Source organism: Thermobia domestica, chromosome 2, assembly GCF_964235325.1.
Source record: "Thermobia domestica chromosome 2, izTheDome1.hap1.1, whole genome shotgun sequence".
Lineage (NCBI taxonomy): Eukaryota > Metazoa > Arthropoda > Insecta > Zygentoma > Lepismatidae > Thermobia > Thermobia domestica.
Window position 1 is genome coordinate 369,707,782 of NC_137455.1, and position 23,746 is coordinate 369,731,527.

Genomic DNA, 23,746 nt, shown 5'->3' on the forward strand with positions numbered 1-23,746 from the left:
ATATTTGTTCCCTACGAACTCGATGTATGTTCCCTGCACTTTACACACACACACACACATACACACAGAGAGAGAGAGAGAGAGAGAGAGAGAGAGAGAAACACTGTATATTTTTACTTCCCAACTTGAAATATTAGAAAATTTTCTGGTTTCCGAAAGCTAGTTCTAAAAATGATAATTTGTTGCTGTCTAACTTCCCTCTGCAGGAATTGAATTTTATGGCTGAATGTGAAGTTATAGTGGAAAATTTTGCACCAAACATCACTATACATAATGTCATAAATTGTCCGGATTACGAAAAGTTTTTTCACTTGTTTCTACATTGTGATGAAAATTTTCCTATTCATGAAAAGTCTTTTCACTTGCTTCTACAGAGCAATAAAACTTTCCGATTCACAAACAGTTGTTTTACTTTTTGCTTCAAAATGATGAAAATTTTCCGACTCATAAAAAGTTCTTCAATTTTTCCATACAAGACAGAAAATACTTCGATTCATGAAAAATTGTTTCACTTGTTCCTACATAGTACTGAAAATTGTCTGAGCCATGAAAATTTACAGATTCTTTAAACGATCTTTCACTTTTTAACATTTCTATACATGAATTAAATCAATTTTTTGAATACTGAGGGATTGTTACTTGATCACTGATATTTGCTAAGAACGGAAAATTTTCCGGAAAAATATAGAAGAAAATTTTCCACCTCACATCACGGCTAAACAACTATGTAGGCATAAGTTTAGTATGTTTTTATGAATCGGAAAATTTTCTGGATAATTTTCATCACTGCTTGTGACACACAAATACATAACAGAAAAGAGATTAAAAACATTGTAGAATATAGCTACACTCTGTTTCCCCAAATTTCTGAAAATGATTAAATTTGAAGACTAGGGTTCTCAATACCTCTCCCTGTGCTGAAAGGGATTGAATTTAACACAATTGAAAATAAAAGATGCGGATAGAATTAACCAAAGAAACCTTTATAAGGAAGTAAAATGAACATTTAGTGGGCAGTTGGATAAGAAATTACACAATAAACTGTCGTGTGTAGAAATGAATCAGAAAAATTAATGTTTAGAAAATAGACCAAAAAAGAATGTAAGCATTTCAAACGGAAGCATGAATTACAAAAGAGAAATGAAATCTGAGAATAGTAGAAAAGAGAAGTGTTGAGAACTACATGTAACTATTATGAAGTGATAAGAAAATGTGATAGAAAGAAAAGAAACTTACGAGAGCTAACTAAAAAGAGGAAACGAAACTGGTTAAAGCTGCCTTCACACTAGAATCTTGTGAGACGCTCATATGAACCTGTCATGTGAAGATATTGAATACTTTTGAACAGCTCTAAAGATCGTAATACCAAAATGGCAGCCATGCTAGAACCAGAAGAAACTGCAGTTTTAATCTTGGCCATAAATCGCAAGAAAAAAAGGAAAATAAGATATAGAATAATGTCGATTCATCCTATAAATCGATCAAGACTGGAAGAATGTTCATTTTACAGTCTCTTTTCTAAACTAAGAGATTTTTTTTTTAAATCAATTACTTCAGAAAGTCTATCTTTGTTTGACGAACTGTATAATAGTATAAAGTGTGCAATTGATCAAAGTAACACGAAAATAAGAAAATTTTCAACATTTTTCCCCATTGTAACTGAGTTTGCGTTCACGTATGAAGGGCTGTCATAAGACTACATTTTATTTATAATTCCCCGCCAGCAGCCCGCTCGAACCATCTACTGGCGGGGGTGATCTTCATAGCAGCTCAGAGCCGTGGCTCACTTGCACTTAAGTGCATGTGTGAAGGCGTACATTTAAGACAATGTAAAGCTAACAGCAGCAGCTCACACGAGCGGCTCACAGGATCCTAATGTGAAGGCTACCTAAAACAATATTTGGCAGTAAATTGTTCTCTGAGAGACATGATAGAATATGTGGTGAAAGAGAAATGAGAAAGAGGGTGAGGGAAACCACACAGTGGCCTGGGAATTGAAACTTTTGTTTTACAACATAAAGTAAAACAGAAAAATAGACCGCTTTTCCGTATCACGTAAGGATTTTCTACAACGTGTAGATGAAATATTTAACGACCTACTGACTTGTAATAATTATAAAATATGCTATACCAATGACAATATAAAATATGTATGTCACTGATTACCAATAACCAAAGGTAATGAAAACAAGTATGAAACGTCCCAAGAAGTTATGCTATGTGTTGCGTGAAGCTTGAAGTTGTTTGAAGCGCGCCAGAAACAAATTATCTGCGCTATTGTTTAGTTGAAACGTGCCCTGTGTCGGCTTTCGTTTGTAATCCTCACGCGGGTTATCTCACACTAAACACAAGCAGTAATTTACAATCGAGACAACGTCCAGTCAACCCTGACGCCTTGTTCTTATCTCTTTACTGTCTTGATGGAAGCTCTCTTTACATTCCTTGCCTAGTACAACTCAATTTTATGGAAAATATAATAGTCAAGATAAGAACGAAGGAGAAAGCTCATATGACATTCTAGTGCATGCATTTCTTTTGGAGTATGATTTTAACAATCTGTTCATATCAGTTATGTTTGACATGTCTCCAAGGTTATTGGCAACATCGAAAAACGAGTTCCACGTCTGAAGCTTCACATCTTTTGTAGTGTTTCTGAACGCAGAATCTTTCATTTCTTTGTGAATCTGCAATATCTTCCTTATTCTTTGTTGGACAACAAGAGAAATGTTTGAACTATAGTGACCGTGACGATTCGTCAAGCCTGGGCTCTACACGAATCATAAAAATATTTTTCTCCACGTGTCATGCATCGGAACAATTCGGTACGATTCGTAGTGCTTAAATAAAGATGAGATATAATGTCCGTAATGATATTTATTTAATTTTGCTTTTAACGTTTTTGTAATTCAATTTGAATTCTCAGCGTCCTTTAAAATGGACAGTAGGAACATAAGAGTCAAAAAATTACGAAAATCAAATGTATTGTGCTTCGTGTTGTTTTTATACAATTTTCATTTCTGCTACTATATTTACATAACATTTAACTGCATAATGTGCAATATGAAATATTTTATTAAAATAAGTGGATTAGTGTTCTCTTCAGCAGTCAGGATCATATTTTGAAGTACAAGGCCAAACATTATTCAATTATACTCCTCACAACATAATTAACTGTTTATCAGCATTATTCTACCGCTAACTAACTTTTTCCTAAGAAATTTTAATTTAGATGTTGAATAATCAAATTTTATTTTATGGTGTAAAAGGCACAAAATATTACTAATCATATTCCTCACATCATGCACAAATTTATCTATGACAACAACATTGTAGCTGTGGCTTCAAATGCCATACTAGCAACTCCCATGAATACTGCTTCCAGATTTTCTCAAAGGGAGAAGGCGAATGTTACAATCCAATAGCCTCATAACATATACTGTACGTGTACAACACAGGAATAGGGGGCGTTGATGGTTCCGATCAAGTATCAGTGTGTATCGCACTACAATTCGAGGGAAAAAATTGTACTTCCCATTGGTTACTTTCCTACTGGACGCTGCAACACAAAACTCATGGCAGTTACATAGACAAAGGGGAGGAAATTTCATCAACTGACATTTCGGAGAAGAGTTGCACCGGCACTTCTGGAATTCAATAAATCCAGAGGGAAATGTAAACTCTCGCACACTCCAGTCTTGAAAATGCAGACTCGCGATTTGATCGGTTGGATCATAAGCTGGTGTCTCAGGGAAAGCAAACAAGGTGCCGCGTGTGCCACAAGAAAGTGTGAAAAAAGTGCGTAAAGTTTGATGTAACCTTACTCGTTGGTGGACGTTTTGATGTGTACCACACGCCGAAATGAAAATAGAAGTGCAAGGAAAAGGATACGACTGAAAACTACGCATTTCGATAGTACTAAAAGTGTGTATTTTGAAGAATAATATGTAATTTTTTCTAGAGTAAGGTCTATGTAAAAGAAAGATATGTAATGAATAAATATATGAATAGCAACTGCAAATATAGCTGCGTTCTTCGTTACTTTACTTGCAGTCTTCCTGTTTTTGTAGATAACATATCCAAATAGTTGACAAAAGTTTAGCATTCAAAATTATTTTATTTTTATACGTGCAAGTGTCTACTGTCCTTTTTAAAGGACACCCCCTCCCGGTGAAACTGGAAGTGGGGGATTATCTTTTCTGCCTTTTGTCGTAATAAGGCAGTAATATGAGCTAAAATAAAAAAGATTAAAACAATTTATAGTAGAATTTTCTTTTCACGCATAACTGGGTTAAATGAGGTAATTCCAAAAACTTGTTTTGAAATAAAAGACATTTAAAGTTTGCTCGTCTCTGTAAGATCGTACAGTTAAAATAAACATGTTTCTTTTTTCAATGACTACATTATGCTGCTATATTATAAAGTTTTTATGGATATACCGTATTGACTTGATACCTCGTCTTCCATTCCAAGCGCTGCTATCGGCTGAAGGAATTCCACTCCCTTTCGCTAAGGCTCTCTCGCTTAGCAACAGCTAAACCCTTAGGGTCTATTGGCTCAACGCGTGGGTATGTAGCGAATGCGAGCTTTAAGTTCACATTTTTGCCACGGCTTAAGACATTTTGGCATCACTATAACAATACAGAGTGTTTCAAAATAAACATCCAGTTTTAAGGCTTTGCAGTATTTATTACATTTAACGGACAATTATAAACAATACATCAAATAAAAGAGTAACTCAAACAGTTTTTGCTACAATTGTTCAATGTGAGCACCATTCGCCACACGGCACACATCGAGTCGATAGGCGATTTCTTCCCAAACCTTAATCAGTGTGTTGGAGTAATGGTTGGAACAACTGCTTCAATTCTCTTCTTAAAATGAAAGCATATGTATTGTTGTGTTTTATGGTAATTATATCACTATGTTAAACAATTTTATTGTTTTGGTTTAGTAGATAATATAAATTTCACTTTGTAACAACCACATTTTAGTATCGAAAGTCAACCTTATGTATACTAACGGAACAACATCATATTCACGTGTACTATTTTATTTGGAAATTTAAATTATTTTATGCAGCTAGTGCCCAGCGGGTCGTTAACGAGCCATGCGATTTCCCGCCTCTCAAATTTTGATAAGCGGAAAAATAAGAAATTTCGTGTTTATTACTGTTAAATGAAAAAATTTATGACAATGTTTTGAAAATTTGTGACAAAAAAAGTTCTGGGCATAAATGGGTTAATAACCCATTTATGCCCAGGTGGGTCGTTATCGTCCCAAGAACTATTTACGATATTTCATGTTTCAGGGTTTGCAAAACTGAAATGACACCCGACTGTTATTAAAAATAGACCTTTTTTTTTTTTTTTTTTTTTTTTTTTTTTAGTTGGGTGATTTGATTCACAGGAAGCCTAAGTCTGCAAACTGTCATTTTACAGAGCATATGAAAATGTTTCAATGTAAGTTTTATTCTCATCATAAATCATATGTTACATTCAATGGTTCGTCTATAATCACAAAACATGAAACGTTAATACTGGCATAACAGCAATTCTTATAGCCTATCCTTATAAGTTTTCCAAAATTGAAAATTATTTTTGCAGTGGGTCGTTAACGACCCGCTGGGGCATGACCTGCATTGATTCCGAATTGAGAATGTTGGATTTCATATCTTTTCATTATCTGCCATAAATTGTGATATAAATTAGTTTAGGAACGTACACAAGGAGGGAGGGTTTTGGAGTCTGGTCTCTGTCAAAATTGTGGACAATTTTTTTTTTTTTTTTTGGACATTTCGTCTAATTTGAGGGAGAATTTTGTATGTTTTATACATAATTTAACATCTTGATATAGAATCTTTCAAAATTTTGGAACCTTCCAAGGATAAATTCCTGCATACTTGTCTGAGTTTAACCATTGCCCCCGTTCAAATAATGTTTATTACCGTTAAAAAAAGAAACTCTTAAAGTTTGTGTATATCCTCAATGTGAATTTCCTGGAGTAAGGTTCCTTTTCGGATTTTATTTTTATTTTTTTTATTTTTTATTTTTATTTTTAATTTTATTTATTTATTTTGCTAATGGTAGATTATTAGATGGTCTAACATATCGTGACATGAATGAAAGAGTCAATCGTTAGGGACTGTTAGGGTCAATCGTACAGGATGTTGTCCAATTCCCACACAAAAAGAAATAAAGAAGCCTAGAAGAGGTGAATTTGAGTCCATGGTTGACAAATGTGCAAGGCTTATTATGGTTACTTGGAAAGATAATGGTGTAATGAGTACTACGTCAAATCATACGGGCGTGAAACATTTACACAAAGTGAGTAAATACTCGTTGCAATATAAACAAAGAATCACAGTGCAACAACACCATGCCTTTCACAAGTATAACCCCAACATGGGGTGTGTAGACTTGATGGACCAGAACATATCAAACCTTCGTATAGAAATTAGAAGAAACAATGGTACGAGCCTATTCTGTTTTGCTATTCAATGTTGCAATGAATAACGCGTCAACACAGCCGAATTTACGGAGAAATAAATCTGGATGCTCTAGGTTTCAGGCGTGCGTGCACTAAGGATGTTCTGCAGAAATACAGAACAGCGCCAAAATCTGCAGTTTCATCAAGAGATCTTGATAAAAATGGGTACTCAACTCGACTTCACGACATGGGACATCTGAACATTACACGTCAAAAGCTCCGTCGTTTGAAAATTTGTAGCAGCAACACGGTGAAAGATGTGAAGTTCATTGCATGATAGGTGCTTCGACAGTTATCATGAATAATAAAAGAAACCAGAAGTGTAATGGGTTAAGTCGCGTAGGTTAGCAAGGGCGCCGATTTCTCTGTAAATTTGGGGGGAAGGAATTCAGATGCAGACGGCATATATATATGAGGATCTTAAGACAAATCGCATTCAAATTATGTCAAGGGGGCGCGGTGGCTCAGTGGTAGAGCGTTCACCTCCAGTGCTTGGGGTCCCTGGTTCGATCCCAGCTCGCGCCGTGTGGACTTTGCGGTGGACAAACACCGCTCTCCCGTTTCCTCCCACTTTCTTCATTCCACTATTTCACTCATTTCTCATTATCACCGTCTCCTTTAGCCTAACCGGCATAACCGTGGGACGTTAAACTTAAAGATTTCATTTCAAAGATTTCAAATTATGTCAAATATTGTATATTCACGAATACAATGAGGGAGCCCACATGAGCTTTGGGGGGGGCCTGGCCCCTCAGGATCGGCACTCTTGTAGGTCAGCTGGTAACGGAGGCACATACAGATTATCCTTTATGAATCCCCATGTGCATGCATACATACAAAACTGTTCGAGTTGCCCTTTCCTTTGATGTGTTATTTGTAATTGTAAGTTGATTGTAATAAATACTACAACGCCTTAAATACCCGATATATTTATTTTGAAACATCATCTATTGCACAAAAATATTTACCTGATTATTGGTCTTTGTTTCTTTTAGAAAATGAAAAAAAGTAATCGTCTTGTCGCATACCCCGTTATATATAAACTCGTTACATGATACATCGCTTTATGTATTAAACTTTTTAATTGTATAATGAAAAATTACGAGTATAATTATTTTCCACTATGAGAAACATGAACGCAATCTGCTATTGTAAAGAGAAAATAAACAAAGTACACACCAGTTAGCAAATATGTAAGTTATACGAATAACCAATGAAATAGCTACCAACAATAATTTTCTGATTATATGTTGCTTCTCCATTGTTGCCAACACTGTAATGATCCCAAGGAGTCGTGAAGCTTGATCTAAATCTATCAATTTCAGCATCCAATAGAACGCGAGGGTATGTCGCGGTTGCCAACTTTCACCCATGAAATTTTGTCAGTCTCGTTTGTCGTGCTTTACGGAGAACATCTCGTGATGGTACAGTGTTGTCTGATTATCGCTAAGTTGTGTTTTATTATTATTATTATTATTATTATTATTATTATTATTATTATTATTATTATTATTATTATTATTATTATTATTATTATTATTATTATTATTATTATTATTATTATTATTATTATTATTATTATTATTATTATTATATATTTTTGCTATTGTCATTGTAACTCTTTACTTGGAATAATTATTAGTGTTCGTGTCAAAGTTCCTTAAGTCTCTTTTTTTTCTTTTTTTGTCGCTCGTTTCCCATCTCATAAGTTTGGCAACACTGTTGGTGCACTTCTTTTGTTTTCTGAAGTGTGCGTTCGGAAGGCAGCTCCACGAATCGTATCGAATTCTTCCGATGCATCACACATGAGTCAAAGCAGTTTCATGAGTGTTTGCAGTCACTATAGTACAGCCTAAAATTACGAGTTCATCCTTAATCACAACTACTCTCTTCATCTGTATAAGGTAGGACATTGTTTATATCGTTTCTGGTTTTGAGTTCGTCGTAAACCGTGTGATACATGGGATAGATTTAAGAAAGCAAATATATTGATTTTTTTTTCGTCTCTTCAAAAGTTGGGAAGCTATGTTGTAGCTCTGAGGTGGCCTTAAGAGTCTTCATCCCGGTGAAATTAAAATACCGCTAATTTTACATTAATTATGTGATATCTTCAAATAGATAAAATATAATCGAAATGTGGAACAAGAACGCCCTAGACAATATCATTTTACATGAGCAACCGTTATCACGACTCACTTATCTGCTTTCGATTTCGAGCCATTTTGAAAATCGGCATTTATTTTCGCGTTTCTAAACAGCTGAAAACGGAAAGCCACTAGGTGACTTGTGATAACGGTACCTCAAGCAAAATAATATTGTCTAGGGCGCTCTTGTTCCATATTTCAATTATCTTTTATCTGTTTGAAGATATCACATAATTACTGTAAAATTAGCGGTATTTTAATTTCGCCGGGATGAAGACTCTTAATGATGGGTTCGGCTTTCCTCTTCTGATAAAACTAACGGCTTCAAACTTCGGACCATTTTCAAGATCAATCTTGTAAAACAACATTGTCTCTGGGATTTTATTCCCATAATGACACCATTGCAGGTATGGGCGCCCATCAAGGGGGACAAGGTGGGGCGATGCCCCCTAGAGGAAATTATACTTCAAAATATCTAAAACCCAATAGAATTTTTACATTAGTTATAGCAAAATTTGGAACTATATTTGAAACGTTGCTTATAGCCCTACTTACCCCCCTTGGAAACCACAGTATGGGCGCCCTTGATTGCATGTCTCTCCAGTTTCCTTTATTCTCACTTTAATTCTTCATTAGAAGTTGTAGAGGACTTATCAGAAGAGATTTTTATTTAAATTCTCTGCATATGGGTTATAAGAAAAGGTTTCCTTTTCCTTGTCTGATGTACCATCTGTGACTATACGGGTAAGTATTTAATTGGTTCTGTGGATTTATCTTTCATCTTTTCAATTTCACTATGAGCAGCATCACGTTCTATGTGTGGCTGATTGCTGCTCTGATACATACATATATATATATATATATATATATATATATATATATATATATATATATATATATATATATATATATATGTCAGAGAACACTATAGCAGATTTTGTAAATGGATATAGTCTTATTAGGTACTTTTATAAGCGTCACCCAATCTTATTGGCATTCCTTCCAGCCATACCTTCATGTCACATAAAACAGTCGGCTTGGCTTTCATCGCAGTCATAAATGATTAAATTTAGAACCTAAAAAGACATTTATTATAGGTTATTGCACTGGTAAGTGTTGTTGTTTGAGATCGCTGTCAGTTGACCGTGCTAATTGAGACATATCAAGTCGCGGTAGTGCAGAGGTAATTCACAATATGCGTTAGGTTTGAAGGGACAAATATCTCTTTACATACTAAAATCCACGAAATCCCCTCGATATACAGAGTTAGATTCCGTCGGAATCGGAGACAACATGCGATACTACTCTGTGCAGAGGGGGCGCGGTGGCTCAGTGGTAGAGCGTTCATCTCCGATGCTTGGGGTCCCTGGTTTGATCCCAGCTTGCGCCGTGTGAACTTTGCGGTGGACAAACACCGTGCTTGTGGGTTTTATCGGGGTTCTCCCGTTTCCTCCCACGTTATTCATTTCTCATAATCACCGTCTCCTTTAGCCTAACTGGCATAAACGTGGGGCGTAAAACTAAAGATTTCATTTCATTTTTTACTCTGTGCAAAAGAATATATATATATATATATATATATATATATATATATATATATATATATATATATATATATATATATATATATATATATATATATATATATATATATATATATATATATTTTGGTAGTAAGATAACTCAATTTCCACAATTTTGGAGATACCTCTCTTTACATAATTACTCAACAAATTTCGATATTGACCCGTTATTGTCAGGTGAACGAGCTAACTGGATTCAGTGTTTCTTCCAACCACATTTTTGCGATGGTTTTGCTCCCGGGAGCAAAAAATTATGTTGTTTTTACCTCAGCAACTCTTACATGACTATACTGTTATGACAAGGTTTTGTCCGTACATGATTTTGGTCTGTGAGTTTTGGCCCAGCGAGATTTGGTCCGTGAAGTTTGGGCCAGGTGAGAGTTTGTCCATCGCGATTTTGTGTAGGAAAGCTTCGGCCAAGCGAGATTTTAGATAGGCGAAATATTGATGGAGAAAGAAACTTTAGCTTCTATTGATGGAAATACTAGAGGCGCGAACTACGTATTCATTCAGATAAGAACAGAAACTATGTAAATGAAAATTTGTTTCTTTGGGTGTTGGTTTTTTTTTTTTTTTTTTTTTTTTTTTTTAATGTTTGGATTGTTTTGAAGACTATCTTCAACAACCTTTCCGGCAAAACAATTAATTGTTGCATTACAAGAATAGACATAATACACTCTTCTCTTTCTAAGCATTGCTGTTTCAAGTTTTTAAAGACAGCCGCCACACACTTTTGACTATAGATACAGAATAGTTTTGCCTACAAACACATATATTTTCGAATTGAAGAAGTTGGTGCCTTGCAAATTGTACCTGCGTTGTTTGGATCCAGGAAAATCACGATCTGCTTGGTCTTGTCAAAGTTCTTGCACAACAAACAGTATACCCAATCCATGATGACTAGGAAATTTGAAATAAAATTTTAACAAAGTAGTAATAAAAGGAAAGGAAATGGGATTAAAGATGAGTTAATGAAATAAAAAACCCGAAAAGAATATAAAATGATGGAAAATTATCTGTTCTCCTACCTGGACAACCTGGAAGTCCATTTTACACTTGGGCTCTAAAATAAAACTAAAAATTGTCCATTTAAAAATATTAACGCTACTAATTACATAAAGTAAATGTTCTAGTATTTGACAATAAAATACCAAATACCGGCAAGTACTTTGTTTATTTTCTAATCTGCATATTTTTCTAACTGTCAAATAAGTGACTGTCATTCGGCTGTTGTTTAGGTCAGTGGCGTCTCGTGACACAATTTTTCTGTAGTTCACAGCCGTTAGATAAATAAAAAGATTTCAAAACAAGTTGAAATGCAATTTTATTCTGCGTTAACTTAAGAGTCTCTGGGAAATGTTCTAAACTTCCTATTCCCTTCCGTACTACCTCCGAAAGCCATAATTTTGTTTGTTCCATTAGTTTATTTTTATTATAAGAAATTGAGACAAAAAGAAATGCAGATAACTGACCGAAAGAATCAGTTCTCTACTACTATATTCTTTATTTTATTACTACTATATTCTTTGTCATATTAATTCACGGAAATTAATTAAAACAACCAATGTTTCACGTACAAATCTTGTTTTTGAACGTCGGGAAACCCCAGGTCTTCGGCTCCGCTACCCCCACTTTCGCTTATGTACTTCACACAGAGAAGCCCATCACGCTTGCAGTGCTGTTGTGAACGTAGTCTGATGATGGGATGCATATACGCAAGGGGGAAAGCAAGAGGTGACTGCAGTGTTACAGAAAATAAAATAAAAGCAATGATACCATAATATAATATTCTGCATATTATTAAACATATTAAGAGACAATGAGCCAAGCACAATGTTAGGTAGTTCACGTGCTCTTGTGAACTGCATGAGGCGACGCCACTGTTTTAGGTAAAAATACATCTTTGGTCTATTAATGGTCTCAGTCAGATTTAAAAGAAAGAAAAACACACTCATGGGCTAATAATAATCAGTTTTTACAAACAAAGAAAACATGTTACGTATTAAAAATTAGCAATGAGAGTTAGTAATTGATGCCTAATGAATATGAGCCAGTAAGTGTCATTTCTATATCTTTATTGCGAATAAACCTTACTTTTACCGGTATTTCGCAATAGCTGCTTCTTTTCCCCCGTGTTTCTTTCAGGAAAAATGTTCCGGGGGACACATTTAGTATTCGGAGAGCCACATATTATTTTCACACGGTACTATTCTATATATTGTTGCATTACAGATGTATTATTTTGCTCTCTTCCGGAGGGACACTCTCAGAGGTCCGGGGGGGGGCGCTGCTTTTCCCTATCATCATAAAAGTAAGGTAATAATCATAACAATGTTGCAATTCAGTAACAAAGAAAACAAATTAATAGTTTTGCAGTTTTTAAACATAAAATGAGAAATAAGATTGAGATGAGTGGCAGTTGCTGCTTACTGGTTATTAACAGCATTCAAACAACTACTATTTTCTTACATGGTTTAACATCCCATGATTGTATTCGGAGGCTAAGGAAGACGGTAATGATATTAAACGAAATGGTGCAATAACCCAAGTGGGAGGAAACAGGAGAACCCCCAGAAAACCCGCACGTACACGATATATGGCCCGGTTAGCGTACGCGCCTTTGGCGTGGGAGACCCGGGTTCAATTCCCGGCGGGAGCTCATGTGGTTCGGATTCCACGTTAATCAGTAGGTCCACGTCTCATATAGCCTCGCTGCTGAAAGGGACGCTAAACTCAAATCAACTCAACTCAACGATATATGGCCACCGTAAAGTCCACTTGACACTTGTGGGATCGAACCAGGGACTCAGAAATGAGCATTCTACCACTGAGTCTCTGCCGAACCTGAATTCCCTAATTTAAATATAATTTCACTTCAGCTCAAAAATTTTAATTATGCCCTGATTTAATAAGCCATGCTAGTATTTCACGGCAACTTCAGTTGATGTGATCTTAGTTTGAAGCACTTAACATTTACCTGATACAAAACAGCTTATCTTATCTGTGATTATTTCTAGATATCATAAAAAAAAACTTCAGACTGTTCTTCAAATTCTTGCTTCCGTTGAGATTATTCAACACTGTTGGCCAACTGGACAGTGACGCATAAATGTAAGACCAGAAAGGTTGAGTTGATTTTAGTTTAGCGTCCCTTTCAGCAGCGAGGCTATATGAGACGTGGACCTACTGATTAACGTGGAATCCGAACCACATGAGCTCCCGCCCGGAATCGAACCCGGGCCTCCCACGCCAAAGGCGCGTACTCTAACCGCTTAGCCACGGAGGAGCTCCAACACCAGAAAGGAACTAACGAGCACTTGGTTGAGTCAAGTCTTGGAATCTTATTGCAGCAGAAAAAAAGTATCTACAGTATGCTGACAATTAACGAAGTAGTTAGTTACCTTTCTTTTTTAAGATGTAGAGTATTTATAATTTATTGAATATACGAATGCATTCATATATGTTTTAGCAATGATTTAATAAACTTCCACAAATACAGTAATGGAATTTCCCATAGGTATAATACAGGGCTAGCATAAATGATTAATTCATTTTGAAAAGGCCATATTTTCAAAAGTATTACACCTATACACATGAAAGACATATGGAAAGAATCACAAACTCACCAAACTTATACACCCTCTACAAATGTTCAGTACTATATGTGCCCCTTCGGTGACATGACATACGTCCAGACGATATTCGAGCTTATTCCATATATTTTGCAGCATAGTCCTGTCAATTGTCTGCACTGCAGCATTGGGCGAGCTTCGAGCTCGACTAAGGATTGCGGTAGTGGGAATACGTAAACAAGGTCTTTAATGTACCCCTACGGGAAGAGGTCGCAGGGCGTTAAATCAGGAGATCTTGGAGGCCAGATGTTTTTCCCATTACACAAGCAACCAGTGTCCTTGAATTGCCGATACCACCCCAAAATGCTTTGCTTATATAGCGGTTCTTTTTCATACTCTCTTCTGGAAGCGCGTTGCACAGCGATAACAGACGAACATCTGGTATATTCAAGCACACAAAAACTTTTTTTCTTGCTTTCCCTCAATTTTCGATAGATACTAACCTCGTACTGCCACACTGCCACACCCGATCGGAAAGATAATTAGGGATGCACACGAGACGAGTCGAGACAGAATTTTCCTGACAAAACGCGAGTCGAGACACGGCTCTTCCAATAGAAGAAAATATATTTTTCAAATCGAGACATCACTTTTACAGCACATTTTCGAGACGAGACAGTCTCAAATCTTGTCTCGTAAGCATCCCTAAAAATAGTGGACTCGTGCTGTCACACAATACAAACTTGGTGAGTTTGTGGTTATTTTTATATATCTTTCATTGTATACGTATAATACTTTTGAAAATATAGCCTTTTCAAAATGAATAAATCATTTGTGCTAACCCTGTATATGACAAGTAGGCCTATAGATTATTACAATTTGGTAGCGATTCTGTTGGAAACACATTGCTGGCTAATTATACAAAACACTTCAAAGATAGATATAGAAACTTTGTTTGATTTCAGTATATTCATCATCATCATTATCATTATAAGTAATTTGCCCTTAATGGCAGGTCACTTGCCACAGCTGAGGAGCTTCTATGTTTCACGGTCCTCCGATAACCTCTTCGTCTTCACGTATGATCTTTCTGTTTTTATATAGTCCATTAATTGTAGCCTTCTTCGCCCCCTCCCTCTCTTTCCTGCCACCATACCCTCTAGCACGTTCCTTATGATACAGTTCTTCTTAGGCAATGTCTCAACCAGTTTCTCTTCCTTTTCTCAATAATATCTTTTCTCCCTCATCGTTTCCAACACCCTCTCATTCATTTTTCCACTCGACCCAACCAATTCTTTCCATTCTTCTTCACACCCACATTTCGAAACCTTCCAGTCGTTTTTAATCACTTTTGCGTAATGTCCATGTTTTCCGCCCCATATGGTACAATTCAGTATACTTGTTGATGCAAATTTACTTTGCTTTTAATAATCTTTCAGTACTTGAAGACTGAGTCAAATTGTTTTCCGGGACCTCAAAGCAGTGGTCTTACTTAAGGTCAGAGTTGCCAACCGCAGAGAACAAAATTATCTATATTGTCTTTAAAAGTATCATATATTGCAAAATATTATCGCATAGTCGTTATGCACATAATAATCTTAGAAACAAATATAATACTACTAATAATAGCGATAATATATAATAAACTTATCTATTAATCTTCAATTTTAAACTTCAAATCCGCATCACTGTTCTAATCATTTTGCTAACTCTTATTAACAGTACTCTAAACAACAAAAATATTTTCACCCCCTTATCAACATAATTAAGAGGCTTCATCCCGGCGAAATTAAAAGATCGCTAATTTTGCAGTAATTATGTGATATCTTCAAATAGATAAAAGATAATCAAAATGTGGAACAAGAGCGCCCTAGACAATATTATTTTGCGTGAGCTACCGTTATCACAAGTCACCTAGTGGCTTTCCGTTTTCAGCTGTTTAGAAACGCGAAAATAAATGCCAATTTTACAAAATGGATCGAAATCGAAAGCAAATAAGTGAGTCGTGATAACGGTATCTCATGTAAAATAATATTGTCTAGCGCGCTCTTGTTCCACATTTCGATTATCTTTTATCTATTTAAAGATATCACATAATTAGTGTAAAATTAGCGGTATTTTAATTTCGGCGGGATGAGGCCTCTTAAATTTAAAGAACGGATTCAGGGTTGCCATTTGCCAATTCTTAAATCGCAATTGATTTATTATAGCGGGAATAGCCGTTAAAAACCCCAGTGTCTGTGTATTTTATACCTATTTAATGCACATCTGCAATTTATTTGCACATTTAAAAATGCAAAAAAAAAAAAAAAAAAAAACTGCGTTCTAAAATTATCGTATATTCACCTAAGAGCGCAAAAGCATTATCGTATATACCATTTAGGCTTAAATGATCGCATATCACGATAAATTATCACATGGTAGGTAACACTGGTAAAGACGTCACAAACCGCAATAACAACAATTTTTTAATATCATTGAGTTCAATGATGATAACACTTATGCCATCTTATAGCCACTGATTTCAGTGTATATTTTCTACCAAATTAAAAACTCACTGAAAACGATGTATCTCCTAGTGTTTGTTTCATGTTTATTCACTCGTCTTTTGCCGTTTTGTTATTCAATCTTTATTTGATTTCTTACGGGTACTTTTATCAATCGAGTAGAAGTCGACTCTTATACAATTATTCTAAGTTATTGTAATACCAATTTTATCCAGAAGTTTATTTGATTGCTTCCAAAAGTTCAAGATTTCACATTTTTTTTTAATAAAATCTAAAATTGTAATACTTTAGAAATTGCACCAATTTAACCCATCTTACGAGCGTAATTTGAAAAAGGTATGCTAAAATTCGACTTTGCTTATTTTTAACCGAGACCAACTTAAACGAATTTTCACACTGCAGATTTTATGAATATAGAATTAGAAATTGGAATCTTACAGAGATTGCCCCAATTCCCCGTTTCGAAGTGGAATTTTTCGAACACGCTGAAACTAGTGGCGTATTTAAGGCGGGCTTCCGGGCTTAATACTCCCATCCCGAAATCTTACTTATTATAATAAAGTAAATGAAATATCTTGAAGAATTTTCATATTTCCAGGCAAAGCTCCCCCGAAAGTTAGCAAAGCCCCCCTTCCAAAACAAAATCGTAAATACGCCACTGCTTATTGCATAAGCAGAGTTTATATGATGGATTTCACATTTTCAACTTAAGCAAATCCTCACTTTTTGCATTTTATGAATAGAATTCGCCCCTTTTCTACGCTTAACAGTAGAATTTTCGATAACGCTAGAATAGGATATCTGTTCGATTATTTTTAATGTGGAGTTCATTTCCAAAACTTCGTGTATTTGTGAGATATTGTCGGGAGAACGGTGGCTCAGTGATATAGTGTTTACCTCTGATACGTGGAGTCCCTGGTTCGATCCCAAACCAAGTAAGTTTGTAGTGTACAATATCGTGTCCTTGCGTTTTCTCAGGGTACTCCCGTTTTCTCCCGATTTCTCATTCCACTAATTCTTCCATCATCATTTATTTGCCTTAATCATCGTGTCCTTTAGAGCAGGGTTTCTCAACTTGGGGATCGCGAACCCTACAGACATCGCTAAGGGTTTCATGGAGGTCCCGAAGATAAGAAATAAATAAATATAATTAGAATGTAATACCGGAAAATTTTCAAATATTATTTTGAATTTTGTTCTGATAATCGTACTTTTATTTATATACATACTGATAAGAACAACAAAAAATAGGTCTACTAAACATTTCCAACCAGGGGAGTCATTTCGGGGTGGCAGGAGGGGCAATTGCTTCCCCCCAAGAGTTTTAGGAATATATATACTTATTGTCTACTAATATACTAGTACAAAACGTGAAAGTCTTACGTCGGTGGTGCTCTTGCCCCCCTCAAGCGAAGTCTGAAATGACGCCCCTGTTTCCAACAGATGCAGAATTGTTTAAATACCAATTTAAATAAAAGAAGTACGATATGAAACTATTTTGAACTGCATATAGAAATACCAGAAAAATACAGATGCTACGAAACCTGCATATTGAAATACAATTAAAATTGAAAGCTAATGCTATACCTGAGCATCGTGTGATTTCACTAGTGCGGCAATGTCCGGTTCAATCTTCGTGGCGTACATTATCAAGTCATTTAAAATACTCAATAGCATTTTTAACAAGTGTCTAAGTTTTTTTCAAACAAAAATTAGAAATCGCTTTATTTTTTTATCATATGACCCAAATTAAGGAAGTAATGAAGTTTCAATTTTCAAACGGCTTCCATTTTGAAACAGTGTGACGGATTGGATTCGATATTTATAATATGAATGTACTGACCAAATTTGGTTTTTAATCCATTCGCTTTTAGGGAAGTTACTGTATCCACTATACACAAGAAATGGGTTCTACTATTATAGAAATAGATGGATATCGTGAGATCTCGGCAATAGATATATTAAAAATCCCATACAAGCTTATTACAAACCAGGAATTATAAGGTGGTCACTGGCAAGAGGATGTGATAAAATGGGGGTTCTGATAGGATTTAGGTTGAGAACCACTAACGGCTTTAATCATGGGACGTTAAACTAAAATATCTCATTTCATACAACGTGAGATATTCTATTCTTAAGGGAAAAACAATATCTATCAAATAAGGACGTTTCGGAAAGCTCTATTTTATTGAAATATTGTCCTCCGGCTGTTCTAGTAGCTAGTAGGTGTGTTTTTCGTGCAAGTGGATCAAGTCTTACGTTAAACTGTAGGTTTCCGCCTTATTTAGCCTTAGTGTTATTCAACAAGGACGTTAAACGTCTACGTTTCAGCTCCGTAACAAAACCTTCCTCAGGCAGCCTTTCCTTCTGGAAAATTATGGAATATCTTTTACCTTCCAATGTTGAATACTTAAACCTCCTTTTTTTGGCGCATTCATTTTATACCAGAAAGCATTTTTCTCGGTGCTTGTATACACAACGGAAACGCATTAAAGAACATCCCGTACACTATATCGTACAGTTCGAATGATATTCGGATTATATAATGTGTGTATCTAGTAGGTACCTTATTTTTAGTTGAGTTGATTTTAACGTCCCTTTCAGCAGCGAGGCTATATGAGACGTGGACCTACTGATTAATGTGGAATCCCATCGGGAATTGAACCCGGGTTTCCCACGCCAAAGGCGCGTATGCTAACCGCTTAGCCATACCTTATTTTTAGTTTGAAGGTTCCAGTATACCGGCCACCATAGAGGGCAGGCTGGTCATCATGTCTTCTGAGGACGCATCCGGCAATTTGCACTCCAGCTTCACCTTGCTTACAATCACACCAATTCAACAGGAATTTGGTGTTTTCTTTATTGAACAAATTCAAGTATCGAATGTACTAAGCTTCTTTATTTTACCTAGTTTTTAATGTTATCAGTAACAAGTTTTACTGATATTATTTCATTCTAACTCTTAGAATAGGAACGTGAACATTGAAATTTCGAGAATAATTAAAAACACCTATTGCAAAGTAGTTTTGAACCTACGACCTTTTCTTTTTACAATCATCATTCTAGTAACTCTACACGCTCGAAGACTCCAATCAGCAGCATTGAGCTATTTCACTCTCTACTCTGAAATCCAAGCATATTTCATCATTCGAAAAGTCGTCAAAATCAGATCAAAAGTCAGTAGAAACTTGGGTCGAGCTAGATCTTACATTTTAAGTTCAAATCCACCTGAGGTTAACAAAATTATTCTATAAACTCAAACCAGGGGCGGATCCAGGACGGACTTCTGGGAGGCGGTGGATTGTAAAACTGCTCCTTAGGACTGCATTTAAGAGCTCCAAACTCTGGGATGGGTTTTATTTTTATATATAACATAAGAAAGCTTCCTCTTCTGGGGGGCAATCGCCCCCATCTCCCCCCCCCCGGATCCGCTCCTAACTCAAACAGAACTTTTACAGATCTGAATAAAGAATTTTGCTTTCTACCTGGTTAAGTGTACTTCCGAAAAATGAACATTAGTCTAAACACATTTTAATACTTATTTTTCTGTTGTTTTTGTAGTGCTGTTCCAGAACGTCGAGTTGAAAAGTAACGATCAAACACCTTTGATAAATCAACTATGTTTTCCTCAGCAACGTTGAGTATTTTACTTTTGCTGATGAGTACTGCTTATTCTAACGCAGGTAAGTACAAAATTAATAACCTAATTGCAGTAGTTTCTTCCAGTTTTAACTTCAACTGAATATGAATATTTCTATACACCTACTAGTGGCGTATTTAGGGGGCTATCAGACTCAAGCCTCCCCCCCCTCGAAATAAATTTGTTATGCACAACTTCACTAAACTTTGTCGGTACATAAAAGGAAAAATATGAGTACTTATTCATGTGTTGTGCATAGCCGCCCCCCGAAATCAAATCCTAAATATGCCACTGACACTCACCAATTGAATTTTCTTGATTTTCAACAACACTCTTCCTTATTTCCTTTGACTTAAAATATCTGAATTTAGTAGAAATATTACACTTTAAACCCAAAACCGAACTAACGATTGGATTCAAGATTAAGAAAAATATTGAAATTATGCCGTGAGGAGTACACCAATTTAGCAAATGTATGCTGTTGATGTGTTATCTCAGCAAAAGGACGAAAACAGATTAGATTTTTTAATCCTGTTACTTTACTGCATTGATCAGTACAAATTTATGTGAACCTAGAACTTCACTACATTCTATCGCTTTAATAAGAATTCACCGATCTTCTCGACCGGAACTAACTATTGACATTACATAGGGTCAAGGGCGCCCATCAGGGAAGGCAAGGTGGGGCGCTCGCCCCCTCTAGAGGAAATTGTACTTCGGAAGATCGTAGACCCAATACATTTTTTAGAATAATTACCGCCAAATTTGAGACTACATTTGAAATGTCGTTTATACTTGCCCCCCCCCTTTGGAAACCTCAACATGGGCGCCCTTGCATAAAGTATAATATTTTTCTTTACTATTGACATTACATAGGGTATAATAGTTTACTTTAGATCACTCTTGGTCTCTTCATATGAATAATCATAACTTCTAAATAACATAATCACTAAAATTTGACAGGCAAAAATTGTAATTAAATAATTGTGTGGTGGGAATGAAGTTATCAAAATGAAGGAAACAACTTAACATAAAAAAAGTAAGTTATAGGGTGTATAATGTATATCTTAAAATATAAGATATAGGGTGTCCTCAGAGGAAATTATGTCTCTTTGGAAGGTGATAGGGAAGGGAATTCTAGGTAAGAAAAAAAAGTTCCTATGACCATGTCCGTAGATCTTCAATAGCATTCAAGTAGTGGAGTCGAGCTGGCTATGAAAGGTTTCAATTCACCCTTATATTCCTCTAACCACGTCTCAACTGTTTTTGTCTGTATATTTTGTGCATTGCTATTCCGGAAGACTGTACTATTGTTCGGGTACCATGAGGTGCACCTAATCATCTAAAAACACTCACATTATTAACTGACATTATTAACTCACATTATTAACTGATAACATTAAAAGACAGTACATTGTAAATATCACAGTCTACACCAGCTCAAAATTCTTGCTATGTTTAACAGGAGGAAATCGGCAACCTGTAGTATAGACGTTTTTGGTTGTTCGAACTATATACGCGGGTATTTTCAAATGTTGCCGGCTTGGCATTGAAATATTGTGACACTGGTAATAAGTTGTTCATGGTATTTAGTGTTATTTATGGCAGATGATAATCTGTTTATGGTGTTTAGTGTTATCCATGGCAGATAATAAGCTGCTCATGGTATTTAGTGTTAGACCCTATCTATGGCAGATAAAAAGCTGCTCATGGCATTTAGTGTTATCTATGGCAGATAATAAGCTGTTCATGGCATTCAGTGTTATCTATGGCAGATAATAAGCTGTTCAAGGTATTTAGTGTTATTTAGGTATGGCAGATAATAAACTGTTCATGGTACAGTGTCATCTATGGCAGGTAATAAGCTATTCATGGCATTTAATGTTATCTATGGCAGAATGCCTAGCTGCGTCTGTTCCTTGGAGAGAATCATTTGAATCAGTTACTGTGCGTTAAGTTCTCATGCTGTATGACAATGCTCCAGCTCACAGAACTGTAATTGTCAAGCTGCAGTGTGAGCTGTATGGTAAGTGATGAATCTCCTTAAAAGTACAGATGACGAACATATGAACAACAGATAGCAGCACTTCCATTCACATAAATGTTACAAAAAAAAAATTCAAACGCTTACAAAACTGCTTTCATGAAAGATTACAGGAAATATAATACTTTATTCGGTGCTTGGTATAAATGCCAAATATATCGCATAAACTTTGGTCAAAGCAGAAATAATAAGTAGTCAAATTCTCGATATGAGTTGCTAAATATTTTTAATATTCTTAGAAGACAATGTGCAAGTTTAAAATTACAGAATAGAGAGGATTGAAATAGGACATATGCCCACCTAATTTTTTTATAGTTTATCGTATACTTTCCTTTAAAAAATGAAATGAAATCTTTAAGTTTTACGTCCCACGCTTATGCCGGTTAGGCTAAAGGAGATTGTGATGATGAGAAATGAATGAAGTGGGGGAATGAAGAAAGTGGGAGAACACCAAGAAAACCCAGAGCACAGTGTTTGTGCACCACAAAGTCCACACGGCGCGAGCTGGGGTCGAACTAGGGACCCCAAGCACCGGAGGTGAATGTTCTAGCACTGAGCCACCGCCCCCCGATTATACTTACATTTATGATAGAATGAGTGTATAGGGGGTTGAGTATACGCTATATGTATTTTTGAAAATGATCGAGCATGCTATTGAAAATGATCTATTTATGGTAGCTATGATACCTTTTAAGTGAACAAAAAATTTCCCTGTCAATTAACGATTAATATAGTTATTGATATTAAAATTTCAATGGCTTGTATTCACCATCCTAGCTGGGGAACTACTAACAACTAGGGATGGGCAAAACCGGTTTTTATAAAAACCGAAAACCGGTTTCTATAAAAACCGAAACCCGAAAAACCGACATTTCGGTTTTCTCCAAAACCGGTTCGGTTTTTCACCGAAACCGGTTCGGTTTTCTCCAAAATCGGTTCGGTTTTCACCGAAACTGGTTTCTGTGAAAACATTTCGAAAACACATAAAACTATTTCTGTGGAAATGGATTCGGTTTCCGGAAAACAACGAACCACCATTCTGGTCAGAAATAGAACAAATTTTGGAGAAAAAAACGGGAATCGGTTTTGAAGAAAACCGAAAAGAGAGCAGGTGAAAAACCGAACCGGTTTTGGAGAAAACCGATAACCGGTTTCGGTGAAAACCGAACCGGTTTTGAAGAAAACCGAAACCGGTTTCGGTATAAAAAAAACGAAAACCGAAAAACCGGTTTTTGTGCCCACCACTACTAACAACACATTGTATATAGGAAGATCACCGTGGTGCTATTTTTACTTAAATTTTCTTTCATTCAATCATGTAGTTCTGTAACACCATCGTGGTGTTATTTTTAAACCAGTCAACACTGTCTCTGTGTGAAATAGGTAACACTAGACCTGTCTTAACCGCAACAATGGACCCTCGGTTTTGAAATAACATGCTAAAGTGGCAGTAATACTGAGATCATTGGCCTACGTTAAAATTGAGTTGTTGTAACATTATTTTTTCTATGTAATTCCTCTTATAAGTTTCGTAGAAAGTTATAAGGTCTCCAAATCATGCGAAACAAATTTCATCAATCGAATAGAATTTTCGAAACAAACAAACTTCTGTTAGATTTTTTATGCATGTACACTTCTTTTGGAAAATGACCTCGAGAGATAACCTCAGGAGTTAGTTTAACCGGGATAGTGTAACGTGGCTAGAGTTTGGCAAGTAAAGTATTTCACATTGGTAAGCCAATTGAAATCAGGAGTCCGATCACTCATCCG

The 23,746-nt window shown here is 35.8% G+C and overlaps 1 long non-coding RNA gene across 5 annotated transcripts in view; it reads left to right on the forward strand.

Annotated features, from left to right (window-relative positions):
• The window catches only part of LOC145679896 (uncharacterized), a 130,516-nt gene that overhangs the window by 94,804 nt on the left and 11,966 nt on the right, over nt 1–23,746 (forward strand). For 4 of the 5 annotated variants that reach the window (XR_014130604.1, XR_014130603.1, XR_014130605.1 and 1 more), the window contains one exon: nt 19,854–19,975. This is a non-coding gene — a long non-coding RNA (uncharacterized LOC145679896). Of the gene's footprint in view, nt 1–8,285; nt 8,391–19,853; nt 19,976–23,746 lie in introns of those variants that run through there. The other variant, XR_014130606.1, reaches the window with a different exon arrangement.